Genomic DNA, 10,989 nt, shown 5'->3' with positions numbered 1-10,989 from the left:
TTTCCAGCACTCATATCTATTCTATGTGAAAGTGCGCTTGTGTGTTTGTGTGTGTGTATGTGTATCCATGAGTGCATGTATGTCCAGAAGAAAAGCAAGAGGAAGAAGAAGCATTCGAGGTACACTAAGTAGCAGTATTGGAGCCGAAAGGAAGCACTAAAAGCCAATTCGCCAGTCCAATAACGGGAAAACGGGAGCTGCGGAAGTAGAAGCAATATCAGGCAAAGGACAACTACGGTAGTAATGGTGGATAAACGAGAGCAAGAGTTGAATATCTGTGGAATTGAAGAACTTACAAAGGTGAGAAATGGCTCCATAGTAGATGCTGTTAACAGCCGACTAGATTGTGTGCGGGTGCTAAGTATTTATACATACATATATGTTTGTACATATGTATGTATAGTTGTAAGTGTGCATCTCCCATAAAAGAGTTATTCTGGCTAACTGGCTACGAAAAATATATTTTTTCATCTGAATTTCACCCTGCATATGAGTGCTGGTGGACGAGCCGGTCCAACTTCATTTTTATGAACAGCCTGCGCCGAAAAGGCGAAAGCGACGCACCCTGCCCCAATATTAAATTTAACGCCATCACGTCACCACTTCTACTGGCTACAACACAACCACGACCCATTTTCCATTCCATTGGCGTACATACAATTTATTACATCAATGACACTTTTGTTGTTAACTTTATTGGGTGTTGACGGCGACACATTCCTTTACCCGTAGCTAAAGGGTTCATTCGGTCGAAAGCATCAGTGGTGAATTCCCATAGGAATTCTGCTGATATATGTATGTATGATACAATATGTATTTTGTATGTACATATGTATGTAGGTAGGTATATAGCACTTTGACGCGGGCATGTGCGGCATAATATACATAGATGATACAAAATACTTGCGGAAAACGATTAGCAAGCAGGTGTTTACTTTCCAAACGCCAACGCGTGTATAACTAACTGCGTCTGTGTTAGTGCTAGGCAATCAAAATATAACCAAGCAGCCTCAATGATCATAAACACGGTCACAACCGTCAAACGACGTGTCGTACCAAAAAACCAAGGCTTTTAGGGATAAAATAGAAGAATGTAATTGAAAGTGGCTTTAGAAATAAGTTTTTTTAGTCTGGTAAAAGTATGTTAAATAGAATTCTATGAGGAAAAATGCTACATGTAACCGAATAACAAAATAGCCAATACTCGCAATGAATAACAAATAAAAATTTATAAAATATTTGAGAAGCGCCCGCAAAACCTCCCATCAGTAATAAAAAACGGGCAAAATAAGAAAACCACCGCCTAGCAGACACTCTGAACAGTGTTGCCACTCAAAACCATTCCTCCCAGCCAAATGTTTTTTTTTTAACTACCAAAACGGTTATCAGCCTGCCAAAAAATTTTATATAAACGGAAACATTAAACTGTTTTTATCGTTTTTTATTGTAAAAAGGAACATAAAACTGCATAAGAACTTCGTACAATAAAATAATTCATTGAGATCATCACGTATTCATTTTAGTAATCTCAGAGCTCGCACATGCAATGATTTTTAATACATACATAGATAGAGTTTTAAATCTTTATTCAGGCACAGAGCTGTTGCGAAAATATCACGTTTTCTTTGAATAAATTCATAAATTCATTCAATTAAATAAAAAATTAAATTCGTTCATGTGTAGTTTTAACATTTATATATGTATGTATGTATATTTGATTTGTAGTGTTTTAAGATCAGCCCCTACCATCCACACATAGTGTGCACAACATTATATTATTAATTATAAATGTTTCTAACTAATTTTTTGTCTTTATAAGAGCTAGGTCTGAAAATTTTCATTTTACTGCCGCAGAACTATGAGGTATAGATAATAAGTTAAATACAATATTACATAATTCTTAAAAAGAATATTCATTCAGTCCGTTTTTAATCATACTTATTTGTTGCCTTAGCAAATTCCATTGCATTATTACAATATCGGAATCACATTCTAATAAGTTCTTAAAATGTAAAACGGAAACATAATTTTTAGACAGAACATTAGTAGGTGTAATAATTTGCAAAAAATTTGGATCTTCTCTCGTGAAATCGAATCTCGTACAAATTTTATTCATAAGTTCAATGTAAAAGTTTAAAATGTTTTCTTTTACTTTAACCTTTTTGTTAGCATTTAAATTTTTCTCCATATAAATTTCCGTTTTCGTTCAAGAAAAAAATCAAATTTTTATCTAAATGGTGACATTTGGATTTGTGTAATTTGGCTGAATTCCAAAACGTCAATTGCCTTGCATCCGTACAAAGTATAATGTTCCATAACGCCGAACTACAAAATCCAACTCAGAATTTTCTTTTAAATTTCTGCTCATCTTCACTTGTATTATGACTAACAAATAAACAAATGAAAATATTTTGCCGCCAAACTAGTAGATTTAGGTGCAACTGTTGTATGTACACTTACCCGCATGAAGCTTTTGGCTGGGAGCCATCGCTGTCCTCTTCAGGAATTAGATTGGATGTTTTTGTGAGAAACATGTAAAATTATAATACATTTTTAAATTATAAAAATGGATTATGGTGGATATTTTACATATCCATAGTTCCTCTAAATTTCAGCAAGGCACCCAAGTATAATTATATACTTAACGTCTTGAGAAAACCTTTCGCAGTCTCACTTGCCTTTTTCCAATAAATGGAAAGAACATTGTGAATGCATAACTATTCACAATGGGAAAAACCAAGCTTCAAAAAAGGGTTGCACTTCGATTATAGCGGTGTTGCAAAATGCCAATCATTTTCTAGCAATATTGTTGTTAAAGAAAAGAATTTTTGGTTTTGAATAAAAGTTGTATGGATAATTGTTTTGTTTTGGTTTTGCATTGACCTAGACAAACGACAATAAATATTTCATATACAACAAAACCTACCAAATTCGATTTCTGCCTACCAAAGTATGTACCAAAATTTATTTTCTTCAATTGAATCCACCAATTTTGGTCTGATTGGACCAAACGGCAACGCTGACTCTGAATGGAACGAGACGTCAGGCGAGTGCTAGCGATATCAGCTGTCATTTAGGTACATATGTATGTGTCACTTTCCGAAAGCACAATACATACATACATATGCATGTATGACAGTGTGTGGCCGAGGTTAATGGTAGTGCGTAAATGTACATGCAAACATATGTAAATATGCATTGCCTCTTTTCCCAGCCCATCTTTGTTTTGATATCGTGTTTTGTTAGCGCTAATATGCATACAAATTCAAATATGTTTATACATTTGTATGTACATATGTATGTGTACAAGTGTGCATTTTTGTTTTTGGTATTTCTATTCAGTTGTGCTTCAGTTTTAAATAAAAAATGGTAACATCTACATAAATACATACATACATACTATATGTAAAATTAAGCACAGTCAAAGCTGCCGCAAGAGGAAAAGTTTATTCCCTCTATGCCTATAAAAACACATACATATGTGTATGTAGGTATGTATGCTGATAGTGCGTAGAACAAAAGTGTTAAAAAAACATCGCTCTATAAACGTCCGTCTAAATCGGAATACATTCGTGTACATATGTATTTATATATACATTAGACTGTCCCAAAAAACCAAAATTGTTTTTAAGGGGGTATCCCCTCATTTTTTGGTTTTGTCTTAAGAACTATCCAAATAAAATTTTATGCAATTACTTACTTTTTACATTTTACTTTTTATAAGGCGGTATTACTATACTCCATACAGTATTAGGATAAAATATCTAATATATCTGCGTTTTTTAGATTTTTACCAGATTGTCAGGATTTTTTCTCAAGGATCATTAATTATAATATATTTCCAAAAGTTTACACAAAATATGGGTATCAATTAAAAGAAAAATTCAAAACAAGATTCATTTCAACTTTTGCTTTCAGTTATCCTTTTGGAACATGTCGAAAATGTCTTTTAAAAATATTATCCTTCAAGATTTTTAATTTTGAATGCATTTTGAAGAATCTTAGTTTAATTTAAATCCTATTAATACATACATATACAAGGATATTGAAGGATAAAACCCGCAAAGGATATTTTAGTTTAATTAATTTTTTCCTGCCGTCCTAATGCGCTAAAATATTGAAAACATCTCGAATTTTACGCATTTCCAAAGTTTTCATGGACGATTAATTTAAGTTATTAACTAAAACTTCAACTAAAGGTCGGCACGGGTTATCGTTATCCTACGGCCATAATAAATCTTCACATATGCATATTAAAATTTGCAAACTAATTTTTTCCATATATTCTTGGGACAGTCTAATGTACATATACACTAAACTTTTTCATATTTGCCTATGTATACAGGTGCTATAGGTATGTGTATATACATGCATACGCACATTATTGTTTATAAGTAGTGTACATATTTTTGCTTTCTTTCCATTGAGAAAGAAGAGAATAATTGTTTATAAAAACGGGGAGCGTTTACTCGCAAAAAGCTGTGAATGAGACTGAGAGTTTAAAAGAGAAATTAATTGCAAAAATGTATGTCATTCACAACAGACAACAATAGACGAATCCCTGCTGTAGAATTTCAATCGTCAAAGGAGTATACGTACATACATGCTTACATACATATATAGTGCGCAGACATATTATTTAAAACATTAAAAAGTGTATATTATTTCCCAAATATTTTTTTGTAATCAAATTTTAAAATTTAGATAACATACTAGTTTGCCCTCACCCGCTTGAGTAAATTCAATTTTTGTGTGCATGTAACATTAGCTTAATACATAATACTTATGTAGATTTAGCCAAAAACATATGAGATTTTCACATTTTTCTTTTTTTAAACCCCATCAAAATATTTTCAAGTGAAAACCTTCTCACACCTATTTTTCATATTTAAATTTTCTAATTCCCTTAATTCAAGGTAGCAATCCTCCTGCATGTTGTTTGGAAACTAAGCCTTTTAAAAACCATTTCAATGGATACCCATAATTTAATGACTCATTTGACTTGTTTAATAATTTGAATTTAGATTTTTAAGCTGCTGGCAACCGTCTTCAGACATCACAAATATGTTCTAAATGTTCAGATTAAGGCCCAATTTCAGATGGCCAATTTAAGACTGGACTGCTATTATCAAAAGTTTCCTACGGCATGGTTTCGGGCCGTCCACATTCGCCATCAGCTACATACATTAGAGCCACAAGTTGTCACGAGTGAGTAGTTAATTTCTGACCGTGATCGCTCATCCATCCAATGTCGCTTCGCATAACCTGGTTCAACTTGAGCTGCGCCAGCTGAGTGTTCTTGCTGTTATGACGGCGGCCACGTCATCCGCGAAGGCGACACGGAAGGCGCTCTCCGGCATTTCCGTGCGCAACGGACTCTAATACGTGACGTCCCAGAGGTCCAGGCCAAGTACAGACCCCTCTGCCGTTCCGCCGGTTATACGTCTATTTCTCTGACCTTGCGTTGTGTCACACAGCCAACGGTCTCTGAGGTAATACCGAATCATATCTAACAAGGACGTTGGAATCTTGAATGACTGTTTCAAGGCTTCCAGCATGTCGTCCCATCTTGACGAGTTGAAGGCATTCTTGACGTCCAGTGCCACCAGCAGCATAATGGCCGTGCCTGGTGGCAGGCTTCTTCGGCTTTATGAACCGCGCCGACAACTTCATTAATTGCTCCTATAGTTAGGTGTCGGGGTGAAAGGCCTTGCTCGTTTTTTATGGGCGACGTCAAGCGGTTTCGAGCAGACTCTCCATCATCTTGCCTGCTGGTCTAGCAAGCAGAGTGGCCGGAACGATGAAGCAGAGTTTGGGTCCCATTGGCCTTGGGTATAAGCAACAGCCTCGCCTTCCTTCATTGGCTTGGGAAGATCTGGCCCTAAGGCAGATGCTCTACATGCTAAGCAGGATATCAGGGCTTGTTTTCGCTGCTAACCTGATTGCTTTCACTGGTAAGCCATCGGGGCCTGGAGCCTTGCCGGCTTTCATGCTTCGCAGGGCTAACTTCAGCTCATCTGCCGCAAAGACTGGTGCCGCGGCTTGCTCCTCGACGTACATTGTATCTGCTCTTAGTGGGTGTGTCGGAAATAGTGCATCCACTATATTCTTAACTCGGACCTCATCCATCGCTTGCGATGGTATATGGAACTTTTTCATCACAATCCACCTCGTCACATAACGCTTTCCAGAAGTTCCGTTTACTTTCTTAGCGCTTTTGTAGGCTGCTGCTCTGGTCAGCGCCTCAGGTCTTCCACAAGCGCGCATTACGAGTCTGCGATTTCTACGGCAGACCCTTCGCAGTTCTTCGATTCGGTCATTCCACCAGTATACCTGCTTTTTACCTGACCATGCGGCATTGACCAGCTTAGTACAACATTCCCTGTCGTGGATCTCTCCCGTTGTGGGTGAAATGCCTTGGCAATATGCAAGGAGGGATGTGTCGAACTTGCGAACATCGACCCTAGACGGGTTTCATCCTGGTTTCCTGCGAGGGACGCTACGTTTTTGCTCTCGCGTTGTGTCAGTGACTTTAAAGGTGATGTAGTTATCGTCACTGCCAGTCTGGTCTTCCATCACTCTCCATCCCTCCGCCCTTCGAAGGAGGCTTTCTGAAACCAGGGTTATATCAGGGATCGAGTATCCAAAGCCCGGCCTTTGATATGAAAAGGGGCAACTCATCTTCAATTCCTTCGAGTTTTTCCCTGAAGACTAGGATTGTATAGTATGTCGAAAGGTAGCAGCTCACCAGAGTGATTTGAGCCATTTTCACCGAGATGAAGCAACGTGCGACCCGCTGCTCTCTGCGCGGTGATTGGGATTAGCAATCCATATCGCCGCGGAGTATGATTTCTTTCCTTTGTCCTGTAAGGTTCACTAATGATGACAACGTTTGCTCTTTGTTCAAGAACCAATTGGTCTAGCAGGTCATCAGCAAGCCTACTGCGGTTTATATTGCCTTGTAAGACTTTAATCATTTTCGCCTAAGCTTTGTCTTTGCTTCAGCAAGGGCATTGCTGCAGGCCTTATACGCTCCCCACCCAGCAGGTGATTGGGATTTTTCTGGCCATCTCCTGCCGAGCACAAGTAGCAGCGTGGGATTTCTTTATATACCGAGGCTATGTGACCCTGCTGACCAAATTTCCAGCATGCACTGCTTCTGTCTGGGCGTTTGCATTCCGCCGTTTTGTGGCCATATATCAAACATCGAAAACATCTTTGGACATCCGCGTGCTCTCGGACACGGCAGATAATCCAACCTACTCGCAACTTCCCCTTTTCAATGGCTCCGTAGTTCGTCGATTTCCACCATGGACATTCTTTGTTCTTGCGAGTTTATAGCGAGGAGAGAGACGCGAAGTTAAGCGCCTTGCTTTAATTGTAAGCCAATGGGTGACGAGTCGAATATTCACGTTTAGCGCCAAATAAAAGCACGGATATATTAAATGATTTGTAGTGTATGGTATTTGTCAGTCCATATTCTTCAGAAATTAGACTCATACTAACTTAACTTAAACTTAGCTTTGAAATGTACCTATTGTGGCAATTAGATTACTGATGAGGGTGAGCCTTCAGTATTATCGGCCCAACGGGTAAAAATGAGCTCGAGAAATCTTGATTCACTTTAATTTAAAACAGGAATATCAACTTAGAGATTTGTAAAATTATTGGTACATATACGACATCGTTGCAGCTTGGTAGTGCAATAGCACACGGCTTTGTGATGATGTATGTAGGTAAGAATCTGTTTAGACTTTCCTATTCATTAAAAGCTCCCAATCATACAATTTGGTCATTTGTTACATCTTTCAGTTGAATTTTGCTTGCTAAGAGAAATTTATCTGATTGTTCATTTGTGTCCAAGCTTTATGCTGGATTTCCACGAGGCATTACATGGCAAAAATTGTAATGACAATATTTCGCATTAAAAAATATTTGTGTCATTACATTAAACATTTTCATTAACCTCATTTCCACATTTTTTTTGCATTTGATGCAAGAATGGGCACACTGACTTAAAACAGTGCTACTAGCGACTATTTGTTGACTCCACTACTTTGGATTGTATCGCTTTCATTATTTAGCGGGATGCAGCATTTATTAAAAATCCATTCTCATATTAAATATATATATGTATAGATGTAAGCCATGCCTACTACAGCATTGATGTAGAATAATATAAAGTGTATAACGAAGCTTGGTTTTTGAAAGAATATCAATTTATGAACAGAAATTAATGAATGGAGACAAACCTGTTTGGTTGTTGTGCCATCTTCAGCGTCAAATTTGCTGGAGAGATTATATAACCTTCAGTATCCTGAGGCTGAATGCTGGTTTAATTCCACCACTGAGCCCGGACTCACACATTATAAAATCTTTGCTGACGGCTCCAAAACTGACTCTGTGTCAAGATCAGGGGTATTTTTCGAAGAAGATTTCTGCAGGAAATGTGTCAAACTATAAGCTAACTTTATGTTGATTAGGAAGGAGCTAAAAGTCAGTTATTATCTGTATATTTTCTTTGACGAAAGCTAACTATATTTCTATGGCGATGGCCGCGAAATAGTCAAGGGTGGTTTACCTCTGCATTAGATATAGTCAAGGGTGGTTACCTCTGCATTTGATGCAACTAACTTGTAACTATCTACTTTTGGACATAAAATATCATCAATAGGAAAACAAAATATTTTATTTTTATTTTTTTTATTTTTATTTACTTTATTTATTTTATAACATTTCACATCTGTTTCTATATTCTGCTGTAGGTGGTCCCATTTTCGAACTCCGTCAGACATAACTTCAAAATGATAATATAAAATTTCGATCTCCCTCTTATTTGAACTCAATTCGAAAAAGTATTTGCGAAGTGCAGGATATTTAAATAGAAACGCGTTTAAAGAAAACAGTCTCGAGCTTTACTCCTGCATTACTTGTCCACTTGTTTCAAGTTAGCTTTTTGTAGCTAACCACAAGTTATATATTTTATAGAAATCCCGCAAAAAAACTAACTACAAGTAGATTATTTTTTATCAACTGATAATTTTTTTCTGCAGGGGCACTTAAAGCATTAGCCAGTCCTCTAACTACTACTACTAAATTATGTTGGTAAACATAACGAGCTTGCTTTACTCTGTGTGCCAGGTCAGTCGGCATTCCTCGGTCCGCAACCAGTTATAGCACCCCCACCTTCGGCCATCGTAACCACCATCAGAACCTTCAATCTCAGAATTTATGTTTAGTTTTTTGCTCTCACTGAGCAGACGCGACTGCAGACAACTTTTTGGACTACTGACTGGTCAGTTCACGTGGCACAAACACCTGACTGTGATAGGCGTACATGACAACTCCATTTGCCCATTATGCGTTGAGGAGGATGAGACGGGGGAAAATTTTGTGTGCCCTTGCAAAGCTTTGCAAGAATTAGGTATGGGACTAAGGTTGTCAACTGTACTATAACATATCGATACCTTAGCGGAAGAGCGACCTATCTCGGCAGCGAGTTCGAAAACGCCCTATCTCAGAAAACTTTTGGAGAACGCCCTACTTCAGAATTTGATTGAAGAACGACCTATTGCAGAATTTTACTGAAAAACACCCTATCTCAGAATTTGGTTGATGAACGACCTATCTCAGCTGCCGATTCAAAAACGCCCTATCTCAGCACATTTTCAATGTATTTTCGTTTGAGATAGGGCGTTTTTGAATCGTCAACTGAGATAGGGCGTTTTTCAACCAAATTCTGATATAGGGTGTTTTTCAATAAAATTCTGAAATAGGGCGTTCTTGAAAAGTTTTCTGAGATAGGGCGTTTTCGAACTAGCTGCCGAGATAGGTCGATCTTCCACTCAGGTGGCGATGTAGTATTGTACTATGTATTGAAGAACGCCGTATTTCAGAATTCTATTAAATATAAAATTTATATAATAATATACTATAGTTTAGTTTTCTTATTTAATTGAAAATAATAAATTATAATGCGTTTGTCCCTTCAAGGGTTTGAAATAAAAAATTACTTGTTTATAAATGAGGTACGTTTTTAAAGTCTTTTAAAAATTGTTAAGATTTTTGTTGACGCATGAGTAAATAATTTAAATATAAACAAGTAAGAGCAGCGCTGTCTTCGGCTATGCCGAAGACTTCATACCTTTCATGAACATCTGCAAATTTTACTTTGACAGATGACTGCTTTTGAGTACATCTGCATACATCGATAGAGGAGTTACATACCTATATAAAAAATCGCATCTGAACAAACAGAGGTATGAAAGATATACCTTATATTAGCACCAATCTAAGTGATTTTCACTGCTATGTGATCGGTATGTAAACCGACACAATTTATTGGGTTTAGTTTCCTACATAAAGGAGATATATCGCAAAAACTGGTATCTGAACAATCAGTGCTATAGGAGATAAAGCTTATACAGCATAGATTTTGACGATTTTCTCAGTAGACTTTGTATTATTATTTATAAAATATCTTACGAAATTTATCGGTTTTAGCTGTTCAAATAAAGGAGTTTTACAGTAAAATCCCATATCTGAACAATCAGATGTATGGAAGATATATGTTGTAGTCACCCGATCCTTGTTATTTTCACTGTAAGTATTCTGTTAATAATGAGTGAAAATGGTGCGAAATTTCATGTTCCTAGCTGCATAAATGCATGAATTATAACGAAAAATCTCATATCTGAACAATCAGTTGTATGGGAGCTATAGGTTATAGTTATCCGATCTTTTTAATTTTCACTGTAAGTTTTCTGTTGATAATTATTGAAAACAGTGCGGAATTTCCTGTTCCCAGCTATATAAATGGAGGAGCTATAACGAAAAATTTTATATCTGAACAATCAGTTGTATGGGAGCTATAGATTATAGTGAACCGATCTTTGTAATTTTCACTGTAAGCATTCTGTTAATAATGGGTGCAAGTGCTACAAAATTTCATGTTCGTAGCTGCATAAATGTAGAAGTTATAACGAAAAA

General features: G+C 36.9%; 1 protein-coding gene across 1 annotated transcript in view; it reads left to right on the top strand.

The window, feature by feature from the left end:
- The first annotated feature begins 6 nt into the window (after positions 1-6).
- LOC118746577 overlaps positions 7-10,989 on the top strand; it is a 56,547-nt gene continuing 45,564 nt past the window's right edge. Inside the window, exon 1 of the mRNA XM_036480420.1 lies at positions 7-300. The gene's annotated coding sequence lies outside the window, so the exon portion shown is untranslated. The remainder of the gene's footprint in view (positions 301-10,989) is intronic.

Source organism: Rhagoletis pomonella, unplaced genomic scaffold (genome assembly GCF_013731165.1).
Source record: "Rhagoletis pomonella isolate Grant_MI unplaced genomic scaffold, Rhpom_1.0 Rhpom_scaffold_00010, whole genome shotgun sequence".
NCBI lineage: Eukaryota > Metazoa > Arthropoda > Insecta > Diptera > Tephritidae > Rhagoletis > Rhagoletis pomonella.
Note: the sequence above shows the minus strand (reverse complement) of the source record. Positions and strands in the feature narration are given on the sequence as shown.